This window comes from Cervus elaphus, chromosome 13 (genome assembly GCF_910594005.1).
Source record: "Cervus elaphus chromosome 13, mCerEla1.1, whole genome shotgun sequence".
In the NCBI taxonomy this organism is placed as follows: Eukaryota; Metazoa; Chordata; class Mammalia; order Artiodactyla; family Cervidae; genus Cervus; species Cervus elaphus.
The window spans coordinates 47,138,103-47,161,215 of NC_057827.1; positions in this window are offsets into that span (position 1 = coordinate 47,138,103).

Sequence of the window (23,113 nt, forward strand, 5' to 3'; positions counted from 1 at the left end):
AAATAGTCCGTTGTTCCATGTCTGGTTCTAACTGTTGCTTCCTGCCCTGAATACAGATTTCTCAAGAGGCAGGTCAGGTGGTCTGGTATTCCCATCTCTTGAAGAATTTTCCACAGTTGATTGTGATCCACACAGTCAAAGGCTTTGGCATAGTCAATAAAGCAGAAATAGATGTTTTTCTGGAACTCTCTTGCTTTCTCGATGATCCAGCGGATATTGGCAATTTGATCTCTGGTTCCTCTGCCTTTTCTAAATCCAGCTTGAACATCTGGAAGTTCACAGTTCATGGACTGTTGAAGCCTGGCTTGGAGAATTTTGAGCATTACTTTACTAGTGTGTGAGATGAGTGCAATTTTGCAGTAGTTTGAGCATTCTTTGGCATTGCCTTTCTTTGGGATTAGAATGAAAACTGACCTTTTCCAGTCCAGTGGCCACTGCTGAGTTTTCCAAATTTGCTGGCATATTGAGTGCAGCACTTTCACAGCATCATCTTTTAGGATTTGAAATAGCTCAACAGGAATTCCATCACCTCCACTAGCTTTGTTCGTAGTGATGCTTCCTAAGGCCCATTTCACCATTTCACTTCGTGTTTCAGGATGTCTGGCTCTAGGTGAGTGATCACACCATTGCAGATATCTGGGTTATAAAGATCTTTTTTGTATAGTTCTTCAGTGTATTCTTGCCACCTCTTAATATCTTCTGCTTCTGTTAGGTCCATACCATTTCTGTCCTTTATTGTGCCCATATTTGCATGAAATGTTCCCTTGGTATCTCTAATTTTCTTGAAGAGATCTCTAGTCTTTCACAGTCTATTGTTTTCCTCTATTTCTTTGCATTTGTTTTGCCCCTCCTACCATCTTTCTGGGGCTTCTCCTTTGCCCTTGGACGTGGGGTATCTCCTCAAAGTCGCTCCAGCACTGCACAGCTGCTGTTCCAGAAAGGACTGCAGCTGTGATTAAATAAGGATCTTGAGATAAGAGATTATTCTGAATTATCTAAGTGAGTTTTATACGCAGTTGGCATGTCCCTTATGAAAAAGGAGGTGGTGGGCGATTTGACACAGATATACAAACAGAAGAGAAGGCAACGTGACCACAGAGGCAGAAATTATAGTAAAACAACCACAAGCCAAGGATTGCAGGCAGCACCAGAAGCTGGAAGAAGAAAGGAATGAATTCTCTAGAGCCTTGAGAAGGTGCATAAGCCCGCCAACACTTTGTCTCAATCTGGGGAAAATGATTTTGGACTGCTGAGCTCTGGAACTGTGCAAGAGTAAATTTCTGTGAGTTTAAGCCACCCAATGTGTGATGTTGGCTGCAGCAGCCACAGGAAACTAATGAAGTACCGTGAAGAAAAGAATGCAAAAGGGTTAGAGTCTAACTGGAGGATGCGAGAGGGACAGGTACTTTAATGGAAAAGCCAGGGAGACCTGAGAAGCTGGAATTAGAGTTCTGAGCTTAAGAGGAGACCTGGCTGAGTAAGAAGCCTGAGAATGACCACGGGTCTGGATAGGAAGTCATGGCACTTCTGATAAGAGTGATTTTGGTGGAAAGGTGAGAACGTTTTGGAGTGAGTTCAAGAGAGAATGGGAAGTGATAACTGGAGTTGGAATAGAATAAATAACACATTTGAGTATTTTTGCCCTAAAAGGAAGGTAGAGAAAAAAGACAGTAACTTGAGGTCAGAGGTCCAATTATATACTACTTCTGTATCATTAAGGCTCACAAGGATTCTGAAAGAAAGGTCCATTTAAACTGAGGCTTACAGAGGTTTTTGATTTGCCCACAGTTGTGTAGCAGGGAAGTGACCATTAATTCAAGTTTGGTGTTTTTGTTTTTTTTTTTAACTCTTAGTACAAAATTCTTTATGATATAAAACCCCCCAAAATGGCTTATACTTGGATGAAGGTGAACTGAGCCTGGGCAGGTAACTGTGGGCACTGGGCCCTTACACACCAACAAAGACCCAGGCTTCGTAGCCTGGCTCTGCTGCTGCAAGTCCCAGTGGATGCGTACGACAAACATTCCTCACCAGTAACTTAGTCGATAAACCCAGGTTTAAGGAATAAGAGGAAAATAAGACTTCCCATCCTCACATATTGCATGGGCAACTTCAAGGATACTTAGTGAAGAGAATATTGTTGTTAATGACAAGGAGAAAATATTTTGATTATAAATGTTAACTGACTAGACAGAACAGACAAGTGAAAGACCTATAGCATATGTTCTCCTGTTAAAGAAGAGTGACTATTTTCAGAGGACCATGAACAAAGCAACAATGAGGAGAAATAGAAGAACATGAATTTAACAGTGAAATCAGTCACAAGCATCCAGTAGATGTCTGCACCATATTGTAAGCGAATTCAGCTGGATTTGCAGGATTCTGCAATAATCTCTGAAATACTGCAGGAAGTGACAGATACTCAGGGCCTGTATTTCACAGGTAATCTCTGTGAAGTGTGGATGATAGTTCCTATGTCCCAGGGTTGTTGGAAGGATTAAATGAGAAATATGTAAGAACCTCTGACCACCACCTGCCCGTGGGAGGCCAGCACATACATAGCTCCTCTCACTCTCCTCTTCCTTCTCCCCTTCCACCACCTCCTTCTTCCCCTTTCACCTCCTACTCTGCCATGAGCCACAGACCCTCGAAGGTCTGTCTCCACTTACCCCTGCCAATTAATTTCCAACCACCCCTCCTCAGGCTGATTATGCTCCAGTTGCACTGACCTTCTTTCTGTCCCTTGAACACACCCCACTTGCTCTCACCTGAGGACTTCTGCTCAAGCTGGAAAGCTGTCTCTCCAGATCTTGGTATGAAGGATTCCCTCTCATCCTTAGGGCCTGAAATCCAAGGCCATCTTCTCAAAGAGGCTTTCCACAAGTACCACGTTAAACCCCTCCCAGTAGTTTATCCTCAGTCATAGCATCCTGTTTTCTTTATAACACTTTCTGGAGTGGCCTTATTGATCTAAGTCCTGTCTCTTCCCACGAAATACAAAGACCTTGTCTGTCATATTTCTTGCTTCTCACTTGGCACCTGAAACAGTACTGGGTACAGAAGAGTGTCAGTAAACAGACACCTAAAGCAGTTAATAATTATTGTCTAGACTATGCACACACTGTTATTCATCCACGTATACAGTATGTACACACAGTTATTCTATGTATAGGTCTTGCTGGGTGTGTGAGACAGAATAGAGATGAGAGAGAGACAGAGAGAATGTAAATGAGTTGAAAGAGAAAGAATAAGCACCAAGTCACAGGCATCAGCTTAAACCCAACTTTGCCACTTGAACCGTGTGATTGTAGGTGAGATAAGTAGGCTTTCTATGCTGCTTTCTGTCACGAAGGGTGATAAGGATCTCCCTAGTGTTAGGAGCATTCAATGAAGTGCTCCAAGTCAAACACTTAATACTGGATATAACATACTAAGCTCTTAATAACTATTAACATGTATTTCCTGTCAAACAAAATTATTATCCTCTGGTACATAATGTAATACCTCACACATCCTTAGCTAGCTATCATGATTACAATAGCATAATCTCTTAAAAAAAAAAAAAGCAAATATATTCCAGGATATCTAGTTATAATAATGAAGAGTCATCAAGACCCTGACATTTACCAAAATTGAAGGTCATATCTAGTCTGATGTTCGAAATTTTTCAGAGGGGGAGATCAAGATGGTGGAGCAGAAAAACAGGGAGCTCACCTTCCCCCACGAACACATCAAAAATACATCTGTATGTGGAAAAATTATCTCAGAATACTAATTGAAAGCTGGCAGGGCATCTTTTATACAACCAAAGCTATAAGAAAGGTGCCCATATAACCAAGTAGGGTTGTGTATGTCTTTAACAGACAGCAAGGAGAACAAACCAGTCAATCCTAAAGGAAATCCACCCTGAATATTCATTGGAAGGATTGACGCTGAAGCTGAAGCTCCAATACTTTGGCCACCTGATGCGCAAAGAACCAACTCATTGGAAAAGACACGGGAAAGACATTGGAAAAGATGCCAGAAAAGATTGAAGGCAAAAGGAGAAGAGGGTGGCAGAGGATGAGATAGTTAGATGGCATCATCAGCTCAATGGACACAAATCTGAGCAAACTCCAAGAGATAGTGAAGGACAGGGAAGGCTTGTATGCTGCAGTTCATAGGGTTGCAAAGAGTTGGACATGACTTAGCGATTGAACAATATACCTGTATACCGGAAACTAACACAACATTATAAATCAACTATACTTTAATAAAAGAGAGAAACTTGACAGAAGTTAAAAAAAAAAAAAGTAGTAAAAAAATTCTTCAGAAAACCTGAAGAGTAAAATTAAGAATAAAAAGTTCAGTTTAGTTGCTCAGTTGTGTCTGACTCTTTGCGATCCCATGAACCACAGCAAGCCAGGTCACCCGGTCCATCATCAACTCCCGGAGTCCACTCAAACCCGTGTCCATCTAGTCGATGATGCCATCCAACCATCTCATCCTCTGAGATACATCTAAAATACAGTGAGTACCTGTCATTTGAGAACCATTTAATGGAAAAATATCAGTAAACCCTGAGCTCCCATGTCCTGACTGCCCATCCAGTTTGGCTGTCCTGCAACTTTACCCAAGGTCAAGAATCTTTGTACTACAGAGCTAGGGGTCAGCTTCTGACCAGTAACTTTTCCAAGCCAGAGAAAACGCTCTGGAAGTTAGAAAGAAAGGAACTCCAAAAGCCATTTCCAGAATGGAAAACTATTTCCACCCCTGGGGACCTGGGCATTCCATGGCAGACCTGACACACAGAGGCCAACTCCCTGTTGGGAAAAAATCAGAGCGCTGTCCTCCACGGAACTTCTCATGGACACAGAATCCAGAGCCTTGCAGAGCAACTGTGCATGGTGGCTCACACCAACCTCTAACTCTAGATGAGTTTAAGAAGCTGTTTTCTTCACCTTCTTCATGCCTTTTCAAGTCTTACTTCAAAAGTATTAGAGACATCTGCAGGAAAATGGGAAAATCCAGCAGCTCATGTCCTTCCAGACAAGTTGATTTTCTCAGCGCTGCCGTTCCTACCCAGCACTCTTCATATGGAAGATGCGCTATAGACCTCCCTAGAATCCTGGGGCCTCAGAAGAGCCAAGGCCCAGGAAAGTGATGACATGCTCAAGGCAGAACCATGGCTACAAACAGGCTTCCTGATTCCAGACTGTGTTAAGTTCATTTTAGTAATGAGTGACTAGGATTTGATCCATTTGTGATCCACTCCAAAGGGGATGACAGCACAGGAAACCTTCCATTTCTTAGGCCTAAATCTCCTGGTGGTCCAGGGGTTAAACATTCACCTGTCAATGCAGGGGAAAATTCCACATGCCCCAGGGCAACCAAGCCCCTGTGCCGCAACTATTGCGCTCACATACCCTAGAGCCCATGCTCTGTCACGAAGGAAGCCATCGCAATGCGAAGCCCGAGCACCGCAACTACAGAGTAGCCCCCAATCACCATAACTAGAGAAAGCCCTCGCGCAGCGATGAAAACCCAGTGTAGCCAAAAATTAATAAAAATTTAAAAATTAATGCTTGAGTGCTGCGGCACTGAGTTGTTATTTAATCTCAATAATTATTGGGGCTCCCTTCTCCTTACTCTCACCCTAAGTTGGGCTAAGTTCTTGGGAGTTACATACACCATCAAAGCTTGCCATTGCCCTTCTAGTTATCAACCCACGTAGGTGATCACTAAGGCATGAGCATCTCTGATTAGGTGGGGACCCTCATTCCTGGAATCTGCTGTCAGCGGAGGTCCTCCTGGCTCCCTGGGTCAATGTCAAGAAGCATTGCTTCCACCTTTACTCTTCACTCATCCACCTGCCAACTTGACTGCCTCTTGGCCCCTGGGACATGTCCCCTCTCCTCTGCACACTCTTCTTTTCACTCACTTCTGGAAGCCCTAGCATCCTTTTAAAGAATTTTAGCACATTAAGAAAAAGAGGAAGAGGTAATGACTTCAAGAAGCTTCTGTGTTTTGATCCCACAAAAACCCCTCAGGCAGAAGATACTAGGGGCCCAGCTACCTAATTAAAATTCAGGAGAGGAAAAAGCATTCAGCAAGCAAATCAAGTGAGTATCTCAAAACATTACTCTGCCTCACCACCTCTAGTTCCCTGGTGTCATCATGTCAAATCATATCAAAATTTTGTTTAAGAGCTAATGGGCAAGAGTTTTAGCAAGATACCCAAGACAGTTTGACTTAAAGTGTACATCTTTTGTAGGAGAAAATATTAACAAATGATTCAACAGACAAGGGCTTAATCTCCAAAATATACAAACAGCTCATGCAGCTCAACAACAAAAATCACACAACCCTGTTGAAAAATAGGCAGAGACCTTAACTGACATTTCTTCAGAGAAGACAGACAAGTGGCCAGTGAGAACAGGAAAACATGCTCAACATCACTAACTGTTACAGAAATGCAAATGAAAACAACGGGTAGGTTCCACCTCACACCAGTCAGAATGGCCATTATTAAAATGTCTGCAAATAACAAATGCTGGGGAGGGTATGGAGAAAAGGGGACCCTTCTACCCTGTTGGTGGAAATGTAAACTGGTACAGCCACTACCAGAAAACAGTATTGAGTTTCCTCAGAAAACTAAAAATAGAATTACCATATAGTCCAGCAATCCCACTCCTGGGCACACTCCCAGATGAAACTATAATTCAGAAAGATACATGTACCCCTATATTCATAAGAGCACTATTTATAATAGCCAAGACATGGGAACAACATAAATGCCCACCAACAAATGAATGGACAAAATGATGTGGTACATATCTACAGTGGACTACTACTCAGCCAAAAAAAAAAAAAAAAAGGATGAAATAATGCCATCTGCAACAACAAGGATACAACTAGAGATGATCATACTAAGTGAAATAAGTCAGAAAGACAAATACCATAGGACATCACTTATATGTGAAATCTAGCATATGACACAAATGAATGTATCTACGAAATAGAAACAGACACAAAGACACAGAGAACAGACTTGTGGTTGCCAAAGTTGGGTGCAGGGAGAGATGAACTGGGAGTTTTGCGTTGGTAGATGCAAACCACTATGTTTAGAATGGATAAACAACAAGGTCCTATGGTATAGCACAAAGAACTATACCCCATTTCCTGGGATAAAGGATAATGGAAAAGGATATTTTTTTAAAAAAGAATGTGTATATGTGTATAACTGAGTCATTCTGCTATACAGCAGAAATTAGCACAATATTATAAATCACTATACTACAATTAAAAAAAATTAAAGTATCTATTCCAGAAGTAGCTACTACAAGTTCCTCAGTTATCCCTTTATCATCAATATTAGACATTTTGCTAACATAATGGATGTCCTAATTGAGTTTTCATTAGTGAAGGTAATAGTATCCAATATACGTGCAGTAGCTAAACTCTTTTAGAGACACTCTAACCCTAAAATGAGTAGAGTTTAAGAATCTGGAACTGTGCTATCTAATATGGGAGCCACAAGCCATATGGACATCAGGTGACACAGGTAACTCTTGTTATTTAGAGTTGCATTTATCTGATAACTAACAATGTTGGGCATTTTTTCAGGTGCCCGCTGGCCATCTGTATTTCTTCTTTGGGAAAACTGTCTATTCCAATCTTCTGCCCATTTTTTAATTGTCTTTTTTTTTTTTATGTTGAGTTGTTTGACTTGTTTATGTATGTTGGATTTTAACCACTTGTCATATCATTTGCAAATATTTTCTCCCATTCAGTAGGCTGTCTTTCTATCAATGGTTTCCTTTGCTGTGCAAAAGTTTTTAAGTTGAATTAGGTCTCATTTGTTTATTTGAGAGTCACTTGGACTGCAAGGAGATCCAACCAGTCCATCCTAAAGGAGATCAGTCCTGGGTGTTCATTGGAAGGACTGATGTTGAAGCTGAAGCTCCAGTACTTTGGCCACCTGATGCGAAGAGCTGTCTTATTTGAAAAGACCCTGATGCTGGGAAAGATTGAGGGCATGAGGAGAAGGGGACGACAGAGAATGAGATGGTTGGATGGCATCACCGACTCGATGGACATGAGTTTGGGTAAACTCCAGGAGCTGGTAATGGACAGGGAGGCCTGGAGTGCTGCGGTTCATGGAGTCGCAAAGAGTCGGACATGACTGAGTGGCTGAAATGAACTGAACTGAACTGTTTGTTTTTGCTTTTGTTTCCTTCACCTTAGGAGACAGTTCCAAAAAAAATATTCTTCTTGTCAAAGTGTTCTGCCTATATTTACTTCTAGGAATTTAATGGTTTTCAGTCCTACATTTAAATCTTTAATCCATTTTGAGAGTACTGTTGTATATAGTATTAGATATGTTCTAATTTCATTCTTTTCCAGTTTCCCAAGCACCAGTTATTGAAGACTGTCTTTTCTGCATTTGTGTTACATATTCTGTTTCCCTTGTCATATATTAATTGACCATAAGTTCATGGGTTTGTTTCTGGGCTCTGTATTCTGGTCTGTTGATCTATGTGTCCGTTTTTTATGCCAGTTCTATATTGTTTTGATTACAACAGCTTTGTACCATAGTCTGAAGTCAGGAAGCATGATACCTTCAGCTCTGTTCTTCATTCTCAAGATTGTTGAGACTGGCTATTCAGAGTATTTTATGCTTCAATACAAAGTTTAAACTTTTTTCTAGTTCTGAGGAACTAGATCCTAGAACAAGAACACACCCTTTAGATCAAAGGCTCTGGCCCTGGACCTGGTGCTTTACAGGGCCCTTGTCCAAATTCTCCCGTACAATCCCTCTCCTAAGGCAGCTCTCTGTGCCAGAGGCCTGCAGTTAGTGGGGCTGAAGAGAATGTTGCTGCAAGCTGATGAAAGCAGTGATATAATGCGGGGGCCAGAGAATGTACGTCAATGAGCAAATCATCAGACGCCCCAGGCTGGATTACAGCCTGGTGCAGATCACTGCCCTGGTGACTGATAACCCATTTACAATTCTGCAGCCACGTCTGTGTCTTTTTGCACTGAGTCCAACTGTTGTCAGTAGGTTGGGACTTGAAGGCTATATATCCTTCATCTCCATCATACTAAAATACATTTCCCTGGGCAGCTGCACCCTTACATTACATATGTAAGCCAGGAGATTTACAGTGACAGAAAATCAGCAAATGTGATGATGCAAGCAGGGGCTAGATAGGTGCTTACACACGGCAACTTGTTCTTGCAATCCCAAGGCTGCCATGCTGTGAAGAAGTCCGGGTTTTTGAGAGAAAGGCCTAGATTGTCTTAAATGCCCCTAGCACCTACCTCCCAGCCAACTGCTACAACTGTATGTGTGAGCCAAGGTAGGAGTTGACAAACAGACCTGCTCAGAATTGTGGAAAATCACAAATGCTGTAGTGTAAATGTTTAAACATCTAGGACACTTCTTAATTTTTGTTTAAATGTTCAAAGCCACTAGGTTTGGGGTGATTTGTTATGCTGCAATAGAAATCTGATACAATCCCACAATTAGGTAAAGACATGCTTCCTACCCTCAAAGACTCCTCTGTGTACCACCAGCACTGGTAGAACGCAGTGTACATTTTGTTAAGCATTTATTAATAGATCAACAAAGGTGTATATGAAAATCTGGATTTTGTTATAAAATGAAGTTGATCATCTGCTTTACATAAATATCTTTGTCTGTTAATATTGAGAATATAAGGACTTCCTCATAAATGGAACAGAGGTGGTACAATGGATACGAATCCTGCCAATGAAGGGGACATAGGTTCAGAACAACTAAGCTCATGTGCCATGAGCCTGTGTTCTAAAGCCCTTAAGCCACAACTGTTGAAGCCCGCAAGGCTCATCTACTGAAGACCGTGAGCCTAGAGCCTGTGCTCTGCAACAAGAGAAGCCACCACAATGAGAAGCCCATGCACCACATTGAAGAGTAGCCCCTGCTTGCCACAACTAGAGAAAAGCCCAGATGCAGCAACAAAGATCCAGTGCAACCAAAAATAAATTAATAAAAAATAAAATTAAAATATTGAGAATATGATTCTAAGAATAGAGCATTTGATTTATAGTTTTCATGACTACTGAATGAGGTAGCCATGAGCTCAGTCTATAGCCTATAGGAACAGCTACACTGACTTATAAAGACTGTCAAATCCTAATCTCAAAATTTTTTAAAATGTGGTTACCTGTAAGAGACAAAAAGACTTGCTTTCTGAAAATCTAAAAATCGTTCAGCTTAATATTTTGTCATGAAAGAGATCTACACTTCAGTTAGGAGATCCAAGGCCTCCATGCATAACACTGTTAGAAAACTCTAAGAGTATTTGAATAAATGCAAAATTAATGAGCACAGACTGTAAGTGCTCTGAGAATTTAGAAAATAGACTAATCCATGCTGGAATGTCTAGGAAAAGTCAGTATATCATTTTTTTAGGTTGTGTCATGTGAACTCTTAGTTGCAGTATGTGGGAATTAGTTCCTTGACCATGGATTGAACCCAGGCTCTCTGCAATAGGAGAACAGAGTCTTAACTACTGGACTACCAGAGAAGTATATATTTCAAAGGCAAGAGATTAATGGGGGGAAATGACCATTCAATATAAGAGATCTAAGAATACTCACAGTCAAAGAGCACAGCCTACAAACAGGCCTCTGGTCAGACCTAATAGACTCTACTCTTACATTGGAAGGAGTAGCCCAAGAATCACCAGATACTTCAGGGCAGCTTCTAAAATGAAAGAAAGATAATGAATCAAGCCAAGAGATTCTGAAGAATAAGAAACAGTACAAGGAGTTAGGGGGGGAAAATGACCAAAATAGTACACTTAATGTCTTAACACAGATAACTTAGAAAATATTTCACATTCATTATGCTATGAAGAAGATGCTATAAAAAAATTCAGAGAAAAAGAAGGGAAATTAAGTGACAGGAGAAATTTTATAAATTCAAAGTTTGGAAGACTAAGTAGAAACAATGTCCCAGAAAACAGAACAATATTAAATGAGATGGAGAGTGAGAAAAACAAAACTAAAATGGGTATCAGAAGCTAATCATCAAAATAAAAAGAGTTAGAGAAAAAGGGGAGGAAGTGATAAAAGGAATAAGAAAATGTTCAATAAATAAAGGAGTTTCCAGACTGTAAGCACACATCAAGTTGCAACAGAATGAATGGGAAAAGACACAATGTGAAAACTTAGAAAAATGTTGGACAGGAAGCTCCAGCTTAGAACTCTATACCCAGACCAATGATCAAGTCTGAGGGCAGAATGAAAGTTTCTTCAGATAGGTGAGGTCTCAAAAAGTTGAATTCCCTTGAATTTTCCTCATGAAGCTACTAGAGTCTGTGCTCCAGCTAAACGAAGGAACAAACCAAAAAGAGGAAGATGTAACCCAGGAATCAAGGGATGCAGCTCACGGGGAGACGTGCTGGGAATGGCCAGATTAATGGTGAAAGGAGATTCACCCACCCAAGGATGACCACTGTGCTGCTGCCCTGTCCAGATGGGAGCCCAGGGAAAATGACTTTCGGGAGGTCTGCCTCCAAGGAAAAAGTGATTATTTAAATATCTTCAGACACATTGAGAAGAGATTCTTTAGAGACTCATAGAAAATTAAAATAATTATTCACTAAAGGGAAAACAAACTTATACAAGCATGAAAATGCAATCAGAGAATACAGCATGGCTTGGCTTGATTAACATTTCCATAGGCTTAATAATAACTGATCCTTGGGGTAAACAAAAGACATGATATAAATTTGTTGAAAGGATGTTTAAGGATAAGTATGGGGTATAATGGCTACAGCTAGGAAAGAGGGTACGTGGTATAAAATCATTTTTAAAGTGTGAAGCCAAAAATTTTCCAAACTTAAATCAGATAGGCAATAGCAGTATAAACATGCCATGTAGAAATATGGGAGTAAACATACAAAGAAATAGCTTTAAAGTAAAAAAATAAATAAATAATTACCTTTTGTAAGCACAAATGTAATTTTAGAGACTGTCTGACTAAAATTATATCCATAGAATGGATTAAATATAGTTCTATTAAAAAAAAAACTTTAAAGAGAAACTGAGCAAGCTAGCATCTAGCTAGAAGAAAGGAAGACAGTTCCGTCCAATCCTGTTATAAGTCAAATGCTTGCCCACAGAGCTCATCATGCAGTGGGAGAGATGTAGCCCAGCTTGTGCCTGTGAAAAAGCAGAGGTCCATTTTTTTTTCAGCTGTAAACAAGAATTTGAATTTTTAGAATGCTGGCAGTGGAGAAAAAAGGAAGAAGCAAGCAAGCAAGCAAGCAACTCTGGAGAGAAAGAAGAGCGTGAAAGAAGGAATGGCTTGGCAATGAGCCGGCTTGTGGCCAGACCCTAAGGACTTCAGCCTTACTGGAAGAATGCTGAGCTGTGGAGTAACATTAGAAAGTGGGGGTGGGAGAGTGGAGCCAGATTCCAGTCTAAGGAGCTTGTCAATCCTGGGTCTGTCAGTGAATATCTCATCTGGGGCTCCTGGATCCTGGTATCTCAGAGCCATGCACTGACCAGAAGCCTAATCATTAAGCCTCTGAAATTAGACCTTTGTGATACCTGACCAGCTTCAATCACCCTTACATTTTTCATCATGTCCTTACCCCCAACATGAGGAATTAATTACAAGGCTATCAAAATTCCAGCAGGGTGAATTATCAGCTCTCAAAAGTCTTCTGTACCCAAGTCAGGGCCCTGATAGGGAAGGCGTAGACTTGGAATAGGGCTATCCAGGTAGACAGGCTTGACAAGTTTGAACTCCCAAATTTTCCAGAATCCTTTGGCCCATGAAAGTAGCTCATTTCCTCTATTAGAGAATAACAATTGTCCTTTGTTTGAAGACAATGCAGGATCTTCAGAGGAAGCAAGAACCTTATAGGACAATGCTTGCCCTCCTCAGGATCTGCCCCCACATTCCATCTTGGACCCAGAACTAGGGTCAAGTGAGAGCATGACCCAACTGGAGAAGTCCAGGCCTGTTGAGGGAGGGGGAGGATTATACACTGAAGGAGCTTCAGGAGCTAACGAAGCCATACCAACTGGAAGGGGTAAAGTTTGCCTGGACACAGATCTTGAAGATCTTGAAAATAAAGAGGAGAAAATAAAGCTAGATAAAGGGACTTCATCAGTTTGGGGGAACTTGCCCATGACACAAGACTTAACGTTCTGATAAGGCCCAGGGGCTTTCCCTACTTCCCTGTCGGACAGTTCTTAGAAGCCTGGGCCACTTAAATGAAGAAGAGATACAAGAACTACTGTGGCAGGATGTGAAGGGAGGATTGAAAGACTCAGAGGAATGCACAAACTGGAATGGATTTATTATAATCCATATTCTAGAAAACACACAGCTATACTCCTTGGGACAGCCCAGAGGTCATGCTGGTTATCACAACAATATGAAGTGTGCTAAGGAGAGAATGTCACTGGCATCATTAAGAAACTTCCTGTGCTCTGTAAACTGTCCTCTATAGGTAGAGGGTGCTATTTCAATACTGGGCTCCTTACTAGCTATGGGGATCATAGAATCCCCAAAGAGCAGAGGCCTGGTAGCAGTACTTAACTGCCAGAAACTAGGTGGTCATGGTTATCCTCATGAGCAACAAAGTCAGAATGGTATCCAGTGGCGACTGACCTTCAGGGCTATAAGGGATACAGTGTCCACAGAGGCAAGATGTATAGCAAAAGGATTATTGTTTAATAATATTCAACAATACCGAGAACATGTGAGCAGAAGGTTGAAATCAGCTGTCCCTAGAAGGTCATGATCGTTTGCCCAATTTCCAAACTCAAGTCAGTTCCTCAATTCAGAATCCAATGATTGAAAGAGAGGAGACAGAAAAATTGAGGACAATTTGAGCATGAAAATAATGATGATAAGGGATTATAACACTAAATAAAACAGACTACAATGATATAAATAAATAAGAGAGAAGGGAAAACTCTTGCAGTAGAAAACCAACTAATAAATGTAGAAGGAATAATGAAATCAGAAACCACCATTTAACAAGTCCCTTGAACTGTGGGGTTGGAGAAGACTCTTGAGAGCCCCTTGGACTGCAAGGAGAGCCAACCAGTTCATCCTAAAGGAAATCAACTCTGAATATTCATTGGAAGGACTGATGCTGAAGCTGAAACTCCAATACTTTGGCCACATGATACAAAGAACTGACTCCTTGAAAAATACCCCGATGCTGGGAAAGCCTGAAGACAGGAGGAGAAGGGGATGGCAGAGGATGAGATGGTTGGATGGCATCACTGACTCAATGGACATGGGTTTGAGCAAACTCCGAAAGTTGGTGATGGACAGGGAAGCCTGGTGTGCTGCAGTCCAAAGAGTTGGACATGACTGAGTGACTGAACTGAACTGACTCAGGCAAGAATCACCAAAAATTGCTAAATAGTGAATGAAAGTTTTAATAAGAAATAGGAGATAAGCATAGTTCCAGTGGCATAACTGGTTAGCATGCAGTACTTAAATAGGAGATAATATTCATGTAGTCTCAAGTACCCCACAGGATAATGATTACTCACAAAATATAAAATAGTAATAATAGAAACCTGGTAGGTACCATTTCAGTCAAATCAAATTTAATATATACATAAGATGTTCAGTGGTAGTTCTGCCAAAAATGCATAACTTGAATCTGATCATTAGCAAACAAACCCAAGTTGAAGGACATTCTACAACGTAATTAGGCTTTACTCTCCAAAATTGTCAGTTGCATAAAATTCAAAGACAGATTTGGGAACTGTTGTAGATCAGAGGAAGCCAAAGAAATACGACAACTAAAAGCAATGCATGACCCTGGATATTGTTGTACTATAAAGGATGTTATTGAGACAACTGGTAAAATCTGAGTAAGGCTTATAGTTTATATAACAACATATCAATGTTTAGTTTTGGATTTTGATTATTATACTAGGGCTGTATAAGAGAATTCCTTGTTTTTAGAAAATACACATTGAAGTATTAGAAATAAAAGGAATCACGCTTCAAATTAATCTTAAACAGTTTGGAGAAAAGTGTGCATATATATGTACATACTATATACATATACATCCAGCCATCAATCTATTCATCTACAGAGAAAAAGATACAGCAAATGTGGTTAACATATATAGCAAAAACTGTTAACATATTGGAGATCTGGAAAAAAGGTATCCAGGAATTCTTTATACTATCCTTGCAACTTTTCTGTATGTTTTAAATAATATAAAAATTAACTATACAGAGAGAAAAGGAAGCTTCAATACCACAAGTACATATAGCAGTGATTCCCAGAGTCCTCCCTGCTTATGATCATCTACTCAAATAACCATATATTGGGAGGAAATAGAGGACGCAGAGGCAGCTATACACAGGGTCCAAGGTCTACTGCTAACCAGAAAACTAAAGCACCACTCTGAGCTCCTGCTAGAAGAGAGGGATTTGGGACCAGGTAATAAGTGGATTTCTGAAACAATCCTAATCATCTCCTTGTGGGTCTAATGGGTCCATGGAGCTGGCTAGTGGTCATTTCTCCATTTCTTGAATGTATAAATGGAATGGACATACTTATTTATCAAACTCTCACATGAGGACATCAGTTCCTCAAAACAGCAGAGTAAAAAGATTGTAGTAGGAAAGGTCAAATGAGAGTCCATGAAACTACCCCTAACTTTAGTCTAAATAATAAAAACCAACATTGCTTCCCAAGGGAATGACAGAAATTAGGGCTACTCTTGGACTTAAATAATGCAGTAATGATGGTCTGTCTCCCCATTAACATTCTCGTTTAACTTACCTTGATGGCCCCTTACAAAAACCTGATGAATCATGGTGGACAGCAATGAACTAGCAAAAACTTAAATGAAGTAGAAGCCTCAATTGTACTCACGGTGCCAAATGTGGTTATCTTTACCAGAGGAAATTAAATACAGGCTCTACAATACAATGTGGTCTGCAGCTCTTGATCTGACTAAGGCATTCTCTCCCATGCCCATCAGGAGGCAAGATCAGAAGCATATCAGTTGCACTGCCACGTGATGGACAACAATGTACACTCATGATTGTGTCCCAGATTATTACTTCCCTGTCACATCACAGTCCCCAAAGCAACCAATAACATCCAGACATTCTTCAGACTACCACTTTGATCTACTGTACTAATGATACCGTGTTATCAGGTATGTGTGATGTCTTTGTAAGATATGCAGGTTCCACAGAGTAGGAAATAAATCCTACAAAGATCCAGAGTCCTCCTGGCAGTTTTTGGGTCCAATTCTCTGGAGCCTTCCAGGATATTACCTCCAAAGTAAAGGGCAACTTGTACCTCCTACTACTGAAAGGGAAAAACACGATGTTTGATGGGCCCCTTTGAACTTTGTGGGGAGCATCGTTCATACTTGGGATTACTGCTGACTGATTTATCATATGATTTTGAAGGCTTTCATTTCCAAATTGTGCCTGGAGTAAGGAAGGGATTGGTAGCAGGTTTAAATCATAGCATAAGTAATCTGACACTTGGACCACACCATAAAGCCAGATTCAGAGGTCTGAGAGGTAGGAAAAGGTGTCTTGTGAAATTCCAGGCAAGCTCTGAGAATCACAGCACAGTTCATTAGGGTTCTGCACGTATAGTACATCCTTTGAGAAAGAACTCCTGGCATGCTGGAGATGGAGCGTCTTATTATGGGGTAGCAAGTGTACCATAAATGACCATCATGATCCATACAAACTCATCAACAATCCACCATATGAATAAAGTGGCACGTCTGAGATCAGGCTCAAGCAGGTGCAGAGGTCACCAATAAACTGCAAGAATGGGTAGCCCAGGTTCCCAGCACACCCATCCTTATTGCACTGATGCTTTTCCCTTGGTTCACACTTGTGACCTTATGGGGGTGTTCCCTGTGGATCAGCTGACAAAAGAGAAGGAAAGCATGAGCTTCATTTTTGGACTCAGATCCCTCAGGGATAAGAGTTTGAGTCATCTCATCAAATAACCCCCGCACCTGTCCCTGCCCAGTCAAGCAGAAATGATAGTTGAGGGCAAGAAGAATCTAGGTTGAATGGGAAAGGTTGGAGATGAAAATCAGTTGTGTCTTCAGGACCAGCTTCCCACTAACTTACCTCTTGTATGTTTTCTGTGATCAACCTGAATTCAGGGAAACTTGTGCTTCAGTTAAATGAGCTTAGTGTGAAAAGCAAAGACTCTGAATAGGACAGATTGTGGTTGATGCTGTTGGTGGCCCACTCAAATCTTCCCCCCACCCCAGATTGTAATAACATCTTACAGGAAAACCCAAATGAAATTTGTGGCCAACACAACACATATTCTCCCAGCTACTATGAGTGTTGGCTATGAAAGCTCACAGGCATCCTGCTATGAAAACTTACCCTCAGCCAAGAGAATCTATCTTGCCCAGAAGGCTACAAATCCCACCTCCATACCCATCAGCATCGCCAAAGAATAAGAGGGTACCGGATACAAAACACGGCATGATTTACTCTCTAGGCCATCCCTCTTAACATCCCCAGGGGTGGGCTACTCTTTATCAGAAACTACAAGCCTTACTTTTCCCTATCTTATCCCATACTCCCCTGCTCTTCTACAGATTTTTCTCCCCCCAAAATCACTCCTTAAATAAGATACATGCACCTGAATTCTTATCTCAGGATCTGCTTCTAGGGTAGCCAACTGAAGGTATCTGTGACACTGATAAGACTCAAATTTGAACATCTATAGACAGAGGGAATTTTTGCTACCAATTTTTCCTAAGGTTTTACCTTAGTTAAGAAGTTAATTGTTAAACAGCATTAGCTCATAGTTTCTCCCAGGGCTACTGCATGTTTTAAATGAGCTTAAAAACAAAAGAAGCCAAAGATGAGGTTGAATTCAACTAACATGCCAGGATTGTCATCAAAGTCACATTCTCTTGTATATATCTGTGAGGTGATGCTGAGCAAAGGACAGGAGAAGAGGGTGGGAGAGATAGCATGCCCCCTCCATCCCCATCCACCTGCCTCACCCTCCACACTTCTAACCTGAAGCTCCAGTGAGTGTGTCCCTCTCCTTATATTCAATAGTTTCTCATAATATGACAAAGACAGAATTTTAGATCAATTTGGCAATGGACCAAAATGGATTGGGGCTGACCAAGATGAGGAAAAGAAGACCTATGGAGAAGCCCATTACAGAGATAGAGAGTTAGATACGAGATGGTGAACACCTACATTTTTATGGTGTCAACATGAATGAAAAGGAAGGAATAGAGATGAGATTTCACCTTGCAAGTTCTCCAAGGCTCATCCTGTGGACTCAGTTAACATTGAAGAAACACTAACACCCCAAGTTCCCTGGATTATAACTACCATCCACTGGTGTAAATCTCATCTCTCCCATTCATTCCTACACCACCCAAAGGGACCTGAGGTGCTTCAGCCTAGATGTTGGCTTCCTACACACCACAGGAGTATCATGCCTCAACACCATCGACCTGAGTGCTGAGGCTCCCTGAGTGCTGACTGCTGTTCCCGAGGTTTCAGAACTCTTGAAGTGGCTGAGTGCTCTTGGATTTCCAGCTGAAATCATACCCGAGCCGCCCAGTGCTTGAGCAGCGCTGAGGAGACACACACTCTCCCCACCCGTCTGTTTGTCCTTCATGAAGACAGATCACAGAGAGCACTGACGAAGAGTTTCTTCAGAGTAGCTGATAATGCTGATTATATGCCACCGTCTCATTCACTGTTTCACATGGGAATATGCTGACTAATCAACTAGATTAGACAGCCCTCCAGGGAACCTACTTCTTCCGTGTATTCAATAGTGTCTAGAGTGGTACAATGTATATTGGTCATGCTCAAAAAATTCTGGTTGAATGATTAACCACTAAGGATGTGGCAAGAGTTCCAAGTCATTGCTTCAAGACAGGAAACTCTTTCATTCTATATGTGATAGGAGTGACTGTAAGTGAAAGTGAAATCGATAAATGTGATTATACAATCATCCGTTATTATTGGGGGCAATAGCATGCTGGCACCCAAGACCTTTGACAGAGTTAAACTAGAAATAAAAACTGAGACAGATGGTCTTGGCAACCGAGTGACCCTTGGACCTGTAAGACTATACACTGTGGTCAGATATTTATAACCTAAGACGAAGATGAAACCAGGTCCCCCTAAAATTGAGTTCCTCTGCCAAGTTTATAATAAAATTTTCTATCCAAAATGTTATCCCTCAAAACATTAGTCCCCTTCTTGTCTAACAGCTCTTAAGATTGAGAAGTATCAAAGAAAAGGGGGAACTGTAACCAACGGGACCTTATGAGGTCTTCCCAGGACAGACCTCCTCTCCCGTATCCTCTGCTTTAGCTCCTCTCTGGAGCACCCGAATAACAATATTTGATGCACATTTCTTGAGTTGCTTTACAGGTGCTGAAACTTCCCCAAAAGGGAAGCACTATAGCCCCCAGACCTTCTAGAGCCTAAGGATTGAGGTCAACCCCTGTGACACTGCCCTGTAACCTCACCATCAACCAATCAGGTAAGTGTGCATGAGCTGATCACACACCCTTTGATCCTCCTTCCTCACCTGGCCTTCAAAAAAGCTTTCCTTTTAAAAAAAGCTTTTCTGAAACCCACTGGGGAGTTCAGGGTTTTGAGCACTCGCTATCCCAGACTACTTGTGTGGCGCCTCACAGTAAAGGCTGTGCTTTCCTCACCGCAATTCAATGTCAGTGGGTTGGCTTTACCGAGTGCTAGAGCAGAGCCAAGTCTGGTTCAGAAACAAAAATAATCCATCAAGAGAGAGTAGGTCGTGGGAAATGGAAAAGGGAAAGTTGCAGAGAGGAATGTTGGCAGCATATACTCCAAGCCCTCAGATACCAGGGAAAGGTACCCCAAACCACTTTTTAAAACAAAAGAAAATTTCTGTGCACACGCACACACACACACGCACAGGCCGTAAGAGGGAAGTTAATGGAAATGTGCTATTTTTTCCAGTGGCTGGTCCAGTAGTTCTGATGGTGACAGCACATTGCTAACTAGTAACAACACTTCAGATTTCGTCACTGGGATACTGTGATTTATAACAGGAAATTTCTATTTTGTTTTCCTTTTGTTCCTGGCACAGAGCTCCTAAAACTCTTAGCATTTCCAGTGAGGAGAGCAATAAAGGCGCTGTTGTTGTGAGAAGGAGGTAGGTGACTCTCAGAAAGCACCTAAGGAGGAGGGCTGGTGGCCAGGAGAACCAACCACGTGATCAGAGGGTTGAACTTTCAGTCCTACTATTTTCCCCCGCCCCTAATTTCCTGGGAAGAGGGGGGTTAGAGACTGAGTTCAATCATCAATAGCCAGTGATTTAATCAATGGTGCCTAAGCAACGAAGGCTCCATAAAAACCCAAAGGGGGTTCAAAGAGCTTCTCGGGTGGGTGCACATATGGAGGGCTGGGAAACTCAGCAGCCCTTTCCTCACACCTCATCCTATGCATCTCTTCCATCTGACTCTTTCTGAGTTATATCTGTTTATAATAAACCAGTAATCCAGTAAGTAAACTGTTTCTCTTCCATGAACTATTCAAGCCAACTAATCAAATCCAAGGAGACTGTTGTTGCAACTTCCCACCTATAGCTGGTGGGTCAGAAGCCCAAATGAAGACCCAAATTAATGGTTGGCAACTGCCTTGAGAGATGAGAGAAGAGAGTCATATAAGACTGAGCCCTTGACCTGTGGAATTTGACACTACCCTCAAGTCAAGTGTCAGAATTAAGTTGTAACACACCCAGCTAATATCAGAGAATTGCTTGGTGGTATGTTTAAAGAATACACACACATTGGAAAACTGGTGTCATAACTGATGTCACAGAATCATTGTTGATGATGAAACCAAGCAGGATCCTGTGGAGATCCTGGGTCCAAAACCTTTCTGTGTCCCCTGTTTATTGTTTCTAGGAAATAGGCTTCATCCAGCCTCCCTGACCTTTCTTGAGTTCCAAAGGACAGGTTCAAAAGGTTGCTAATCAGGGAAGGGAGGGGATGCAGAGACAAGGGATAATGCACCTTGGGGCAGGATCCCGGTTTCTCCTCAGTCAGTTTAGTTCAGTTGCTCAGTCATGTCCAGCTCTTTGCAACCCCATGGACTGCAGCACCCCAGGACTCCCTGTCCATCACCAACTCCTGGAGTTTACTCAAACTCATGTCCATTGAGTCAGTGATGCCATCCAACCATCTCAACCTCTGTCATCCCCTTCTCCTCCTGGAATATACATAACAATGTTGGTTTCTCCTCAAGGACCATACATAACAATACCTTTGAATTTTTCTGAAGAATTAAGGCCCTCACCCAGGTGGTGGATGGCAACTTCCAGGTGAGCCCAAGATTCCTGGAACACCACCCTAATACATTACCAACCAATCAGAAGAAAGTCACACAACCTGCAGCCCTCACCCCAAATTTTTCCTATAAAACATTTCTACAAAAACCATTGGAGAGTTTGAGGTTTTCGAACATTCCTCTTTATTGGCACTGCAATAAACCTTTCTCTGCTCCAAACTCTGATGTACTGGTTTACTTTGCCCCACTGTTTGTCAGGAATACAAACTTTGTTTGATAACAGTGATCAGAATTGGGACCAGAATCAGAATTGTAAGCACTCGCTTATGCACCTGAAACAGGAGGGAAGGCAGCAGGGCACAACATTTAAAAGAATGGCATAGCCATGTGTGTGCATGCTAAGTTGATTCAGTTGTGTCTAACTCTTTGTGACCCCATGGACTGTAGCCTGCCAGATTCCTCTGTCCATGGGATTCTCCATACAAGAATACTGGAATGGGTTGCCATGCCCTCCCTCCAGGGGATGTTCCCAACCCAGGGATCAAACCCTTGTCTCCTACAGCTCCTGAATTGTAGGCAAATTCTTTATGGCTGAGATACCAGGGAAGCATGGCATAGATATCTGTTCAGTTCAGTTACTCAGTCATGTCTAACTCTTTGCAATCCCATGGACTGCAGCATGCCAGGCTTCTTTGTCCATCACCTACACCCAGAACTTACTCAAACTCATGTCCATCAAGTCAGTGATGCAACCATCTCATTCTCTGTTGTCCCCTTCTACTCCTGCCTTCAATCTTTCCCAGCATCAGGGTCTTTTCCAAGGAGTCAGTTCTTTGGCCACCATCAGGTAGCCAAACTATTGGAGTTTAAGCTTCAGCATCAGTCCTTCCAATGAACACCCAGGACTGATTTCCTTTAGGAAGGACTGGTTGGATCTCCTTGCAGTCCAAGAGACTCTCAAGAGTCTTCTCCAATACCACAGTTCAAAAGCATAAATTCTTTGGTGCTCAGCTTTCTTTATAGTTCAACTCTCACATCCATACATGGCCACTGGAAAAAACACAGCCTTGACTAGACAGACCTTTGTTGGCAAAGTAATGTCTCTGCTTTTTAATATGCTGTCTAGGTTGGTCATAGCATTTCTTCCAAGGAGTAGGTGTCTTTTAATTTCATGACTGCAGTCACCATCTGCAGTGATTTTGGAACCCCCCAAAATAAAGTCTGTCACTGTTTCCATTGTTTCCCCATCTATTTGCCATGAAGTGATCAGATCGGATGCCATGATCTTCGTTTTCTGAAAGTTGAGTTTTAAGCCAACTTTTTCACTCTCTTCTTTCACTTTTATCAAGAAGCTCTTTAGTTCTTCTTTGCTTTATGCCATAAGGGTGCTGTTATCTGCATATCTGAGGTTATTAATATTTCTCCCAGCAATCTTGATTCCAGTTTGTGCTTCAACCAGCCTGGCATTTTGCATGATGTACTCTGCATATAAGTTAAATAAACAGGTGAAAATATACATCTTTGACATTTTCCTTTTCCTATTTGGAACCAGTCTGTTGTTCCATGTCCAGTTCTAACTGTTGCTTCTTGACCTGTGTACAGATTTCTCAGGAGGCAGGTGAGGTGGTCTGGTATTCCCATCTCTTGAAGAATTTTCCACAGTTTGTTGTGATCTACACAAAGTCTTTGGCATAATCAATAAAGCAGAAGTAGATGTTTTTCTGCTATTCTCTTGCTTTTTTGATGATCCAACAGATGTTGGCAATTTGATCTCTG